This window comes from Diceros bicornis, chromosome 9, assembly GCF_020826845.1.
Source record: "Diceros bicornis minor isolate mBicDic1 chromosome 9, mDicBic1.mat.cur, whole genome shotgun sequence".
In the NCBI taxonomy this organism is placed as follows: Eukaryota; Metazoa; Chordata; class Mammalia; order Perissodactyla; family Rhinocerotidae; genus Diceros; species Diceros bicornis.
In genome coordinates this window covers 22,164,241-22,176,970 of record NC_080748.1, presented here as the reverse complement: position 1 = coordinate 22,176,970, position 12,730 = coordinate 22,164,241, and the positions used below count along the sequence as shown (strand labels likewise).

Sequence of the window (12,730 nt, the reverse complement as noted above, 5' to 3'; positions counted from 1 at the left end):
GCTGCTACTAAGGGTGACAAACAGATTAGGGGTAAGAAGCATCCCTCTTATGACCTATTTCTCTTTTATGCAACTAGTGTCAAAGACACTCTGTAACGTCATGCATGCTCCTGAAAATGAACCTCCAAATCTCAATATCTCTCCCTCTCTGTATTTATGTGTGTGTATATTTATATACACACACACATATATTTCTGTGTATATCTATCTGTCTTTATTTATATCTCACATTTCATTGGCGGTTTCATCAGAAATTCCTGTTGTCAATTCAGGCAGGCCAGAGCTAAAGGATTAAAAACACACATAGTAAGGCACCGCATGACTTCTAGACTTACTTTTTTTAGTTCAAATTAGCTACAATTACTCTTGAATTTATCAACCAGTTGACTCTTTGAAAATTCACATGTAAATTTGTTATTTGGAATCTGATATCTCCTTTTCCCTGGAAATGATGCTATATATGCTTGTAATGAATATTTTAGACCTATCAAAAAAGTTAATGACTCAAGATTTAAGTACAGTTCTTTACTACTGAACCTGGCTGAAGGTCTAACAGCCTTCTGTGGTGGAATTTATTTCAAAATCAACTTCAATTTGCAGGTATGCATCCCTCTTCTCCTACCTAATTTCCTGCTTCTCAAGTCCCTCCTTCATCCCCTTACTTTCATCTATCATGGCTGTTTTTCCTGGCCCTTAGACAGGGTCAAGTGACTGCAGGCCTGAGTTAGGGGCTCCCTCCATAGGATGGTGGGTTTGGGTCTGGGGCACCAGCCTCACAGAGCGGCAGAACTCGGGAGGGTCATGGACAGATCCCAGGTCTATTAGCTCCTTTCTTTCTGTGGAGGGCTCCTCTGCTGCCTGTCCACTGCTTCCTCCTCCTTGCCTTAAATAGGATCCTGTCCTCCTTTCACTCAATCTGTAGAATCTCAAACACGGAATGCTCCTAATTGGAGCACTCTGGAAATTTCCTAAGAGTTTTGGGTGGTAGCTACTAGGAGGAGAAAGCATTCCTCTTATGACCTGTTCCTCTTTTATCCAACTAAATCCAAAAAAGATAAAAAGTTACCTACAGGTGCTATAGTAAGAAGATTTAGAAACAGTGTCAAAGACAGTGTACTGTCATGGATACTCCTAAGAATGAATTTGGAAATTTTATCTCTCTTTCTTTCACTGTATTTATGTTTGTGTATGTGTGTTTGTATGTCTGTGTTGATATAAGTATATAAATACACATGTATATATAAAAAGATATATATTTATTCATTTATATCTCACATTTCATTGGCAGCTCCCTCACAGGTTTTTGATGTTGATGCGTTCAGAGCAGTGCTAAAGGATTAAAAAGGTACATGTTCAGATACCATGTTTTAATTTTAGACTTACTTGTTTTCATTCAAATAGCTGTAATTACTTTACACTTATGAACTGGTTGATTTTTACAAATTCACATATAGAGGAGACGGAGTTCAGCGTCCCTATTTTCTCCTAATGCTGTTGCCTGGGACACGCGGACTCGGGGCCCTGTGACTTCGGAGGCGCCTTTGAACCATCGCAGCCTCCAGTCATTGAGGGCTTTAGCCTCAGTGTCTACAGCACTCCAGAGAGCTTCAAGGAAAAGGTCCTTCCCAGGACCTTCGAGAACCCACCGGTCCCCACAGGCTCCTGGGCACAGTGGCTGCCCTCACCCATGGCCTCTACTGCTTCCCCCCGGGCAGAGCCAGTGCTCCGAGCTCATGATGTGCACCCAGATCGCCACCCACAGCTTCTCACTTGCAGCCACCTTGCTGGGTCCGGCTGCATCAGCTACGAAGTCTCGACCTGAGCCTGGCCTGGCCTTGAAAGCTCTGCGGAGATTATTCCCAGCCCAAGAGCAACCACCGGTCCTGCCACTGGATTTATTCCCTCATCTCCCCCGCCAAGCCCCTGTGTCAATGGGGGACGAAATGGCCAGTTGTGTAACCGACAGATTTTTTTCAGGAATCTCAGGTTCAGGTCAGTTTGGGTGTTGCATACTTCTATTTGTGCTGCACCTTCTCCACTCCCTACTTAATAAACTCTGATCCACTTGTAAAAAAAAAAATTCATGTATATATCACTAAATTAAACCTGGTTTGTCAGTTTTTATTAGAAATGAGGCTTTATATAGGTGGTAATGAAAATCTTAGGCCTGTAAATAGTTAATGCATCAAGATACAAGTAAAGTTTTTTACAATTACTCTAACCCCAGTGTGTAACAGCCTTTTGTGGTAGAATTTATTTCAAATTCCACTTCAGTTTGTAGGTACCCATCCCTCTTCTCCCGTTTAATTCCTGATTCTCAAGCTCCTCCATCACCTCCTCACTGTCACCATCATAGATGTCTTTTCTGACCCTCAGGGTCAAGTAACTGCAGGCTAAGGTAGGGGCTCCTTAGTGCCCTAAGTCTGGGCACCAGCCTCACATGGTGGCAGAACTCTGGAGGGTCACGGACACATCCAGGCTCTATTAACTCCATTCTTTTCTGCTGAGGGCTCCACTGCTCTCTGTCCACTGCTACCTTCTCCTTGCTCCAAATACGATTCTGTCTTCTCTTGGCCCACTCTAGTAGAGTCTCATACATGGGCAATCTGATAGCTTAAGGGTTTTGGCTGCTACTAATTAAGGGTGACAAGCATACTTAGGGGAAGAAGCATTCCTTTTATGACTTATTGCTTTTTTATCCAAATGGATCCAAAAAAGATAAAGAGTTACCTACAGATGCTACTGTGAGATGACTCAGAAAGAGTGTTAAAGATACTCTGTGTTGCCATCCACTGACACACTGCTCTCATTCTCCTTGCTTCCAAATAGAAATCTCTCTTCACTTGCCAATATTATAGGTTGAATATTGTCCCATCAAAATTCATATGTTGAAGTGCCATCCCCTGTAACTCAGAATGTCACCTCATTTGGAATTAGGGTTGCTGCAGATGTAATTAGTTAAGGTATGATCATACTGGTTTAGGGTGGGCTCCTAATCCAATATGACTAGTGTCCCTTAGACAAAGGGAAAATCTGGACACAGACGTACACACAGGAAGAATGTCATGGGAAGATTAAGGCAGAGATTGGAGCGATGATTCTACACACCAAGGAATGACCAAGATTGACAGTAACCACCAGAAGCCAGGAGAGAGGCATGGAATAGATTATTCCTTAAGCCCTCAGAAGGAACCAGCCCTGCTGACACCGTGACATCAACTTCTAGCCTCTAGGACTGAGAAAATAAATTTCTGTTGTTTAAACCACTCAGGTTGTGATTTTTTGTTATGGCAGCCCTAGCAAATTAATACAGCCCATTCTAGTAGAGTCTTATACACAGGCAATCTGATGGAGTTTTCTAAGAGTTTTGGCTGCTAGTCACTCAGATAGGAGGAAGAAGTCTCCCTCTTCTGACTTATTCCACTTTTATCCAGCTAGATCCAACAAAGAAAGAATGTTACACACAAAAGCTGACATTGCCAACACTTGAGTGTCCAAGAAACTCTGTATTGAATCTCTGTGTGTGTGTATCTTTACATATGTACATATAAACTCACTTTTCATTGGTGACTTCCTCAGTGGTTACTGATGTCAATTCATTCCAATCCGAGCCAAAGGATTAAAATGTACATGATCAAACACCATGTGACTTCATAGACTTACTTTTTTCATTCAAATTAGCTAAAATTTCTCTATAACTTATAAAACGGTTGAACCCTATAAATTCACATATAATTTGGTTATTTGGAAAATATTTCATTTTTGCCTAGAATTGAGGCTTTACATGATAGTAATAAAATTCTTAGGCCTATAAAAGAATCCTTAATGGATCAAGATTTAAAAACATTTCTCTGCTACTGAACTTACCCCCAATGTATAAATGCCTTTTGTGATTACATTTACTTCAAATTCAACGGTAGTTTGTAGGTACCCATCCCTCTTTTCCCATCTAATTTTCTGATTTCAAGTTCCTCCACCACCTCCTTACTCTTCATGCTTCATGGATGTCTTTCCTTCTCCTCAGATGGGGTTAACTAACTGCATGCCTGAGGCAGGGGCTCCCTCCAGCATGATGGGGTTTGGGTTTGGGACACCAGCCTCCCATGGTGGTGGAGCTCTAGAGGGTAGGGGACAGATCTCAAGTCTATTAGCTCCTTTATTTTCTGCTGAGGGCAGAACATCTTATTGTTTTAATTTGAAATTCCTGAGTGACATATGATGGTGAGCATCTTCTCATATGCTTATTTGGCATTTGTATATCTTCTTTGGTGAGGTGTCTCTTCAGATCTTTTGTCCATTTTTTAATTGGGTAATTCTTTTTCTGATTGTTGAGTTTTAAGAGTTCTTTGTATATTTAGATAAAAGTCCTTTATCAGATGTGTCTTTTGCAAATAATTTCTTCCAGTCTGTGGCTGACTTGTCCTCTCATTCTCTTGACAGTGTCTTTCGCAGAGCAGTTTTAAATTTCAATGAAATCCAGTTATCAGTATTTTCTTTCATGATTTTCATTTTGGTGTTGTATATAAAGTCGTTGCTGTATCAAAGGTCATCCAGTTTTCCTCCTGTGTTATCTTCTAGGAGTTTTATGGTTTTGCATTTTATATTTAGGTCTGTGATCCATTTTGAGTTAATTTTTGTGAAGTGTGTAAAGTCCGTGTCTAGATTCTTTTTGTTTTGCATATGGCTGTCCAGTTGTTCCAGTACCATTTGTTGAAAGGACTATCCTTTTTCCACTGGATTGCCTTTGCTCCTTTATCAAAGACCAGTTGTCTATATTTGTGTGGGCCTATTTCTGGGCTCTCTATTCTGATCTTTGATCTACTTGTGTATTCTCTCACCCATACCATGCTACCTTGATTACTGTAGCTTTATAGGAAGACTTAAGTCAGGTACTGTCAGTCCTCTGACTTTGCTCTTCTTCCTCAAAATTGTGTTGGCTATTCTGGGTCTTTTGCCTTTCCATATAAACTTTAGAATTAGTTCATCAATATGGAAAAAAAATGACTTTCTGGGATTTTGATTCAGATTGCATTGAACTACAAGTTGAAAGAACTGACATCTTAACAATATTGAGTCTTCCTATCCATGAACATGGAACATCTTCCCATTTATTTAGATCTTTGACTTCATTCAGCAGAGTTTTGTAGTTTTCCTCATATAGATCTTATACATATTTTGTTAGATTTATACCTAAGTATTTCAATTTTTTGGTACTTATGTAAATGGTGTTGCGCTTTTTGTTTTACATTCCAATTATTCATTGCTGGTATAAAGGATTTTTTAAATTTTTTTTTAATATAAACTTTTGCATATTAACCTTGTATCCTGAAATCTTGCTATAACTGCTCATTATTCCAGAAGTTTCTTTGTAAATTATTTTGGATTTTCTACACAGACAATCGTGTCATATGCAATCATGGTTTTATTTCTTCTGTTCCAACCTGCATACTTTTATTTCCTTCTTATTGCATTAGTTAGAACTTACAGTATGATGTCAAAAAAGAGTAGTGAAGGGGGACATCCTTGCCTTGTACCTGATCTTAGCAGAAAAACTTCAAGTTTCTTACTGTCAAGTATGATGCTAGCTGTAGGTTTTTTCCTTAACTTTCTAACTCCTTTTCTGTATTTTTTATTTTTATTTTATTGAGGTCATAATAGTTTATAACATTGTGAAATTTCAGGTTTACATTATCATTTTCCAATCACCATATATATGTGCCCCTTTACACCTTATGCCCACCCCCCAACCCCTTCCCCTCTGGTAACCACTAATCTGTTCTCTTTGTGCATGTGTTTGTTTATCTTCCACATATGAGTGAAATCATCTGGTATTTGTCTTTCTCTGTCTGGCTTATTTTGCTTAACATAATACCCTCCAGGTCCACCTATGTTGTTGCAAATGGGACGATTTTGTCTTTCTTTATGGCTGAGTAGTATTCCATTGTATATATATACCACCTCTTCTTTATCCATTCATCAGTCAATGGGCACTTGAGTTGCTTCCACATCTTGGTCATTGTGAATAATGCTACAATGAACATAGGGGTGCATAAGTCTCTTTGAATTGTTGATTTCAAGTTCTTTGGATAAATATCCAGTAGTGTCGTATGGTATTTCTATTTTTAATTTTTTGAGAAATCTCCATACTGTTTTCCATAGTGGTTGCACCAGTTTGAATTCCCACCAAGAGTGTATGAGGGTTCCCTTTCCTCCACATTCTCTCCAACATTTGTTGTTTTTTGTCTCAGTAATTATAGCCATTCTAACAGGTGTAGGGTGATATATCATTGTAGTTTTGATTTGCATTTCCCTAATGATTACTGATGTTGAACATCTTTTCATGTGCCTACTGGCCATCTGTATATCTTCTTTGGAAAAATGTCTGCTCATACCCTCTGCCCATTTTTTGATCGGGTTGTTTGTTTTTTTATTGCCGAGTTGTATGAGTTCTTTATATATTTTGGAGATTAACCCCTTGTCAGATATATGATTTGCAAATATTTGCTCCCAGTTGGTGGGTTGTCTTTTTGTTTTGTTCCTGGTTTCCTTTGCCATGCAGACACTCTTTAGTCTGATGAAGTCCCTTTTGTTTATTTTTTCTTTTGTTTCCCTTGTCTGAGTAAACATGGTATTTGAAAGGATCCTGAGAAGACCGATGTCAAAGAGTGTACTGCCTATATTTTCTTCTAGGAATTTTATGGTTTCACGTCTTACCTTCAAGTCTTTAATCCATTTTGAATTAATTTTTGTGTATAGCAAAAGATAACGGTCTACTTTCATTCTTTTGCGTGTGGTTGTCCAGTTTTCCAGCAGCATTTATTGAGGACACTTCCCTTTCTCCATTGTATGTTCTCAGCTCCTTTGTCAAAGATTAGCTGTCCATATATGTTTGGTTTTATTTCTGGGCTTTCAATTCTGTTCCATTGATCTGTATGTCTGTTTTTGTACCAGTACCATGCTATTTTGATCACTGTAGCTTTGTAGTATATTTTGAAGTCAGGGATTTTGATGCCTCTAGCTTTGTTCTTTTTTCTCAGGATTGCTTTAGCTATTCCAGGTCTTTTGTTGCCCCATATGAATTTTAAGATTCTTTGTTCTGTTTCTGTGATGAATGTCATTGGGATTCTGATTGGGATTGCATTGAATCCGTAGATTGCTTTAGGTAGTATGGACATTTTTACAATGTTTATTCTTCTAATCCATGTGTGTGAAATATCTTTCCATTGCCTTATGTCATCATTGATTTCTTTCAATAATGTCATAGTTTTCATTGTATAGGTCTTTCACCACAAATTTAACCTCTTTGGTTAAATTTATTCCTAGATATTTTATTCTTTTTGTTGCGATTGTAAATGGGATTGTATTCTTGAGTTCTCTTTCTGTTAGTTTATTATTAGAGTATAGAAACGCAACTGATTTTTATAAGTTGATTTTGTACCCTGAAACTTTACTGTAGTTGTTGACTATTTCTAATAGTTTTCCTGTGGATTCTTTAGGATTTTCTATAGATAAAATCATGTTGTCTGCAAACAGCAAGATTTTCGCTTCCTCATTGCCAATTTGGATACCTTTTATTTCCTTTTCTTGCCTAATTGCTCTGGCCAAAACCTCTAGTACTATGTTGAATAAGAGGGGCGAGAGTGGGCACCCTTGTCTTGCTCCTGTTCTCAGAGGGATGGCTTTCAGTTTTTCCCCATTGACTATGATGTTGGCTGTGGATTTGTCATATATGGCCTTTATTATGTTGAGGTACTTTCCTTCTGTACACATTTTGTTGAGAGTTTTTGTCATAAATCATTGTTGGATCTTGTCAAATGCTTTCTCTGCATCTATTGAGATGATCATGTGGTTTTTATTCCTCATTTTGTTAATTTGGTGTATCACATTGATTGATTTGCAGATGTTGAATGATCCCTGCGTCCCTGGTATAAATCCCACTTGATCATGGTGTATGATCCTTTTGATGCATTGCTGTATTCAGCTTGCCAATATTTTGTTGAGGATTTTTGCATCCAGGTACATCAGTGATATTGGCCTGTAATTTTCCTTCTTTGTGTTGTCCTTGTCTGGCTTTGGTATCAGGGTGATGTTGGCCTCATAAAATCTGTTATGCAGTGTTCCATCTTCCTCAATTTTTTGGAATAGTTTGAGAAGGATAGGTACTAAATCTTTTTTGAATGTTTAGTAGAATTCTCCAGAGAAGCTATCTGGTCCTGGACTTTTCTTTTTTGGGAGGTTTTTGATTAGTTTCTATCTCTTTACTTGTGATTGGTCATTCAGATTCTCTATTTCTTCTTGGTTCAGTTTTGGGAGGTTGTATGAGTCTAAGAATTTATCAATTTCTTCTAGATTATCCAATTTATTGGCATATAGTTTTTCATAGTATTCTCTTATAATCCTTTATATTTCTGTGGTATCTGTTGTAATTTGTCCTCTTTCATTTCTAATTTTATTTATTTGAGCCTTCTGTCTCTTTTTCTTAGTGAATCTGGCTAAAGATCTGTCACTTTTGTTTATCTTCTCAAAGAACCAGCTCTTAGTTTCGTTGATCCTTTCTATTGTTTTTTGGGTTTCAATTTCATTTATTTCTGCTCTAATTTTTATTATTTCCCCCTTTCTGCTGACTTTGGGCTTTGTGTGTTCTTCTTTTTCTAGTTCTGTTAGGTTTAGTTTAAGGTTGCTTATTTGAGATTTTTCTTGTTTGTTAAGGTGGGCCTGTATTGCTATGAATTTCCCTCTTAGGACCACTTTTGCTGCATCCCATATGAGTTGGTATGGTGTAATTTCATTTTCATTTGTCTCCAGATATTTTTGGATTTCTCCTTTGATTTCTTCAATGAACCATTGGTTGTTCAGTAGCATGTTATTTAGTCTCCACATATTTGTGACTTTCCCAGCTTTTTTTCTTGTTGTTGATTTCTAGTTTATAGCATTATGGTCGGACAAGATGCTTGATATGATTTCAATCTTCTTAAATTTATTGAGGGTTGCCTTGTTTCCCAACATATAGTCTATCTTTGAGAATGTTCCATGTGCACTTGAGAAGAATGTGTATTCTGATGTTTTTGGATGGAGTGTTCTATATATGTATCTATTAAGTCCATCTGGTCTAGTTTTTCATTTAATTCCACTATTTCCTTGTCGACTTTCTGTAAGGATGATCTATCCATTGATTTAAGTTGGGTATTAAGGTCCCCCACTATTATTGTGTTGCTGTTAATATCTCCTTTTAGGTCTGTTAATAGTTGGTTTATGTACTTTGGTGCTCCAGTTTAAGTGCATATATATTTATAAGTGTTAGGTCCTCTTGGTGTAGTGTCCCTTGTATCATTATATACTGCCTCTCTTTGTCTCTCATTGTCTTTTTTATGTTGAATCTACTTTGTCTGATATAAGTATGGCAACGCCTGCTTTCTTTTCTTTGCCATTAGCTTGGAGTATCATCTTCCATCCCTTCACTCTGAGCCTATGTTTGTATTTGGAGCTGAGATGTGTTACCTGGAGGCAGCATATGTTAGGTCTTGTTATTTAATCCATCCAGCCATTCTGTGTCTTTTGATCGGAGAATTCAATCCATTTACATTTAGAGTGATTATTTATATATGAGGGCTTAATGGCTGCCATTTTATCACTTGTTTTCTGGTTGTTCTGTATTTTCCTTGTTTCTTGTCTCATGTATTTTGGTCTGCCAATTCAGTTTGGTGGTTCTCTATGATGATTTTCTCAGTTTTACCTTTATTTATCATTTGCATCTCTGTTCTGATTTTGTGTTTTGGAGTTACTGTGAAGTTTGTATAAAAGATCTCGTACATGAAATAGTCCATTTTCTGATCACCTCTTATTTCCTTTGTCTAAGCAGGTTCCCTCCCTTTCCTCTTCCCCATCTAAGTTACTGTTGTCATACCTTATTCTGTTTTGCGTTGAAAGTTTGTGGTTAAAATGAGTTATTTTGATGTTTTCCTTCCATTTATCTTTAATGTTATAATTAAGTGTTTGATAACCTATTCTGATAGAGAGCTGCAATTTTCTGATTTTGTCTGCCTATTTATCTCCTTGCTTAAGGCTTTGTAAACTCTTCCTTTTTTTTTTTTTTTTTTTTTCAGGTATGAGGGCCTTGTTGATCATTTCTTGTAGGGGGCATCTTGTGGCAATGAACTCTCTCATCTTTTCTTTATCTGGGAAAGTTTTGATTTCTCCATCATATCTGAAGGATATTTTAGTGGGATAGAGTATTCTTGGATGGAAGTTTTTGCCTTTCAGAATTTTGAATATATCATTACACTCTCTCCTAGCCTGTAAGGTTTCTGCTGAGAAATCTGCTGAAAGCCTGATAAAGGTTCATTTGTAGGTTATTTTCTTCTGCCTTGCTACCCTTAATATTTTTTCTTTGTCATTGACTTTTGCCAGTTTTACTAATATATGCCTTGGAGAAGGTCTTTTTACACAGATGAAATTAGGAGTTCTATTAGCTTCATTTACTTGTAATTCTAGCTCCTTCCTCATGTTTGGGAAGTTCTCAGCTACTAGTTCTTTGAACAAGCTCTCTGCTCCTTTCTCCATCCCTTCTCCCACTGGAATACCTATCATCCTTATGTTGCATTTCCTAATTGAGTTGGATATTTTTCAGAGTATTTCTTCATTTCTTTTTAGTCTTAGTTCTCTCTCCTCCTCCATCTAAAGCATTTCTATATTTCTGTCCCATAAATTGCTATTTCTGTTCTCTATAATATCATCTCTGTTATTTGGGGACTCCAGGTTTTTCTTTATCTCATTCATTGTGTTTTTCATTTCCAACATTTCTGATTGTTTGTGTGTGTGTGTGTGTGTGTGTGTGTGTGTGTGTGAGGAAGATTGGCTCTGAGCTAACATCTGTTGCAAATCTTCCTCTTTTTTATGTGGGATGCCATCACAGCATGGCTTGATGAGTAGTGTGTAGGTCCCCACCTGGGATCCAAACCCATGAACCCCAGGCCATGGAAGTGGAGCATGTGAGCCTAACCACCATGCCACTGGGCTGGCCCCCCCAAATTCTGTTTATAGTTTCAATGTCTTTTGTGAAGAATGCCCTCTGTTCATTAATTTTATTCCCGATTTCATTGAACTATCTTTTGGAGTTTTCTTGTAACTCGTTCAGATTTTTTATGATAGCTATTTTGGATTCTCTGTCATTTAGATTGTAAATTTCTGTGCCTTCAGGATTAACTTCTGGGTGCTTGTCATTTTCTTTCTGATCTGGAGTGGCAATATACCTCTTCACACTATTTGATGGAGTGGATTTGTGCCTTTGCATAGTGGCAGTATCTGGTCGCAGATTCCATCTGCCACCAGTGGAGGGGGGCAGGAGCTGTCTATTCTGAGCTTTTCACAATCTCTGGCAGCTGTGCCTGTCCTTTGGATGCTATGCTGACAGGGCCTGTCTGTATTTGCCCACCAGCTGCTGCTGCTTTACACATGTATGCGCAGGTGCTCTGGTGGGGGTCCCTTGCTCTGGCCCACCAGCCGAGCTGGTGTGCCAGGTGGGGGGAGGGGTGCTTTCTTTCATGTGCATGATCCCAGGGCACTCCTGCTCTGCACTCACTGTCTGCCCTCCTTGGCTGCTCAGTTTTGTGAAGACATCCCTGTGATTGCTTAGCCTCCTCAGTGTGGAGCTTTCTCATGGGCAGGGAGGCCACTCTGAGAGAAAAGGTATTCCCATGGAGTGCTGGCCCTTCTCCCCTATTTTCTCAGAGGTGTGCATGGTCCCACACCCTAGATCACTGCTGGGGAGGGAGAGGAAATTGCCTTACCTCCTTCCACTGCCTCTGGGGGCTTCAGCACTTCCACCTTCAGACATTTGGCTGTGTGGATCTCTCAGACATGTATTGTGCTGTGTGAACATCCTCTGCTGGTTTATGAGTGTCCTTTTCATTGTATCTTAGAGGGGAGAATCTAAGGGAAGAGCTCACTCCACCATGATGCTGACGTCACTCCTCCTACCTATAAGTTTTTTGTAGATGTTCTTTATCAAGTTAAGGAACTTCCTCTCTATTCCTGGTTTGCTGAGAGTTTTTTCATGAATGAGTGTTGAATTTTGTCATATGCTTTTTCTGTATCTATTGATATGATGTAAGTTTTCTTCTTTAGCCTGTTGATATGATGGACTACATTAATTTTCAAATGTTGAGCCAGCATTGCCTACTTGGGATAAATCTCAGTTGATCTCAGTGTATAATTTTTTATATACATTGTAGGACTCAATTTTCTAATATTTTGTTGAGAGTTTTTACATTTATGTTCATGAGAGATACTGGTCTGTAGTCTTCTTTTCTTGTAGTATCTTTGCCTGGTTTTAGTATTAGGGTAATGCTGGCCTCATAAAATGAATAAGGAAGTGTTCCCTGTTCTTTTATTTTCTGCTACAGATTTTGGAGAATTGATATCATTTCTTCCTTAAATGTTTGGTGGAACTGATCAGTGAAAACATCTAGGACTAGTATCTGTTTTGGAAGGTTACTAATTATTGATTCAATTTCTTTAACTGACATAAGCCTATTCAAATTATCTATTCCTCCTTGTCAGTTTTGGTAGTGTCTTTTAAAGAATTACTCCATTTCATATAAGCTATCAAATTTGTGGGCTTAGAGTTGTTCATAATATTCCTTTATTATCCGTTTAATGTCCATATGATCAATCATGATAACCCCTCTTTCATTCCTGATATTAGGAATTTGTGACTTCTTTCCTGGTTAGC

General features: G+C 38.2%; 1 protein-coding gene; it reads right to left on the bottom strand.

Annotated features, from left to right (window-relative positions):
• LOC131409893 (phosphatidylinositol 3,4,5-trisphosphate 3-phosphatase TPTE2-like) overlaps positions 1-12,730 on the bottom strand; it is a 227,840-nt gene that overhangs the window by 46,940 nt on the left and 168,170 nt on the right.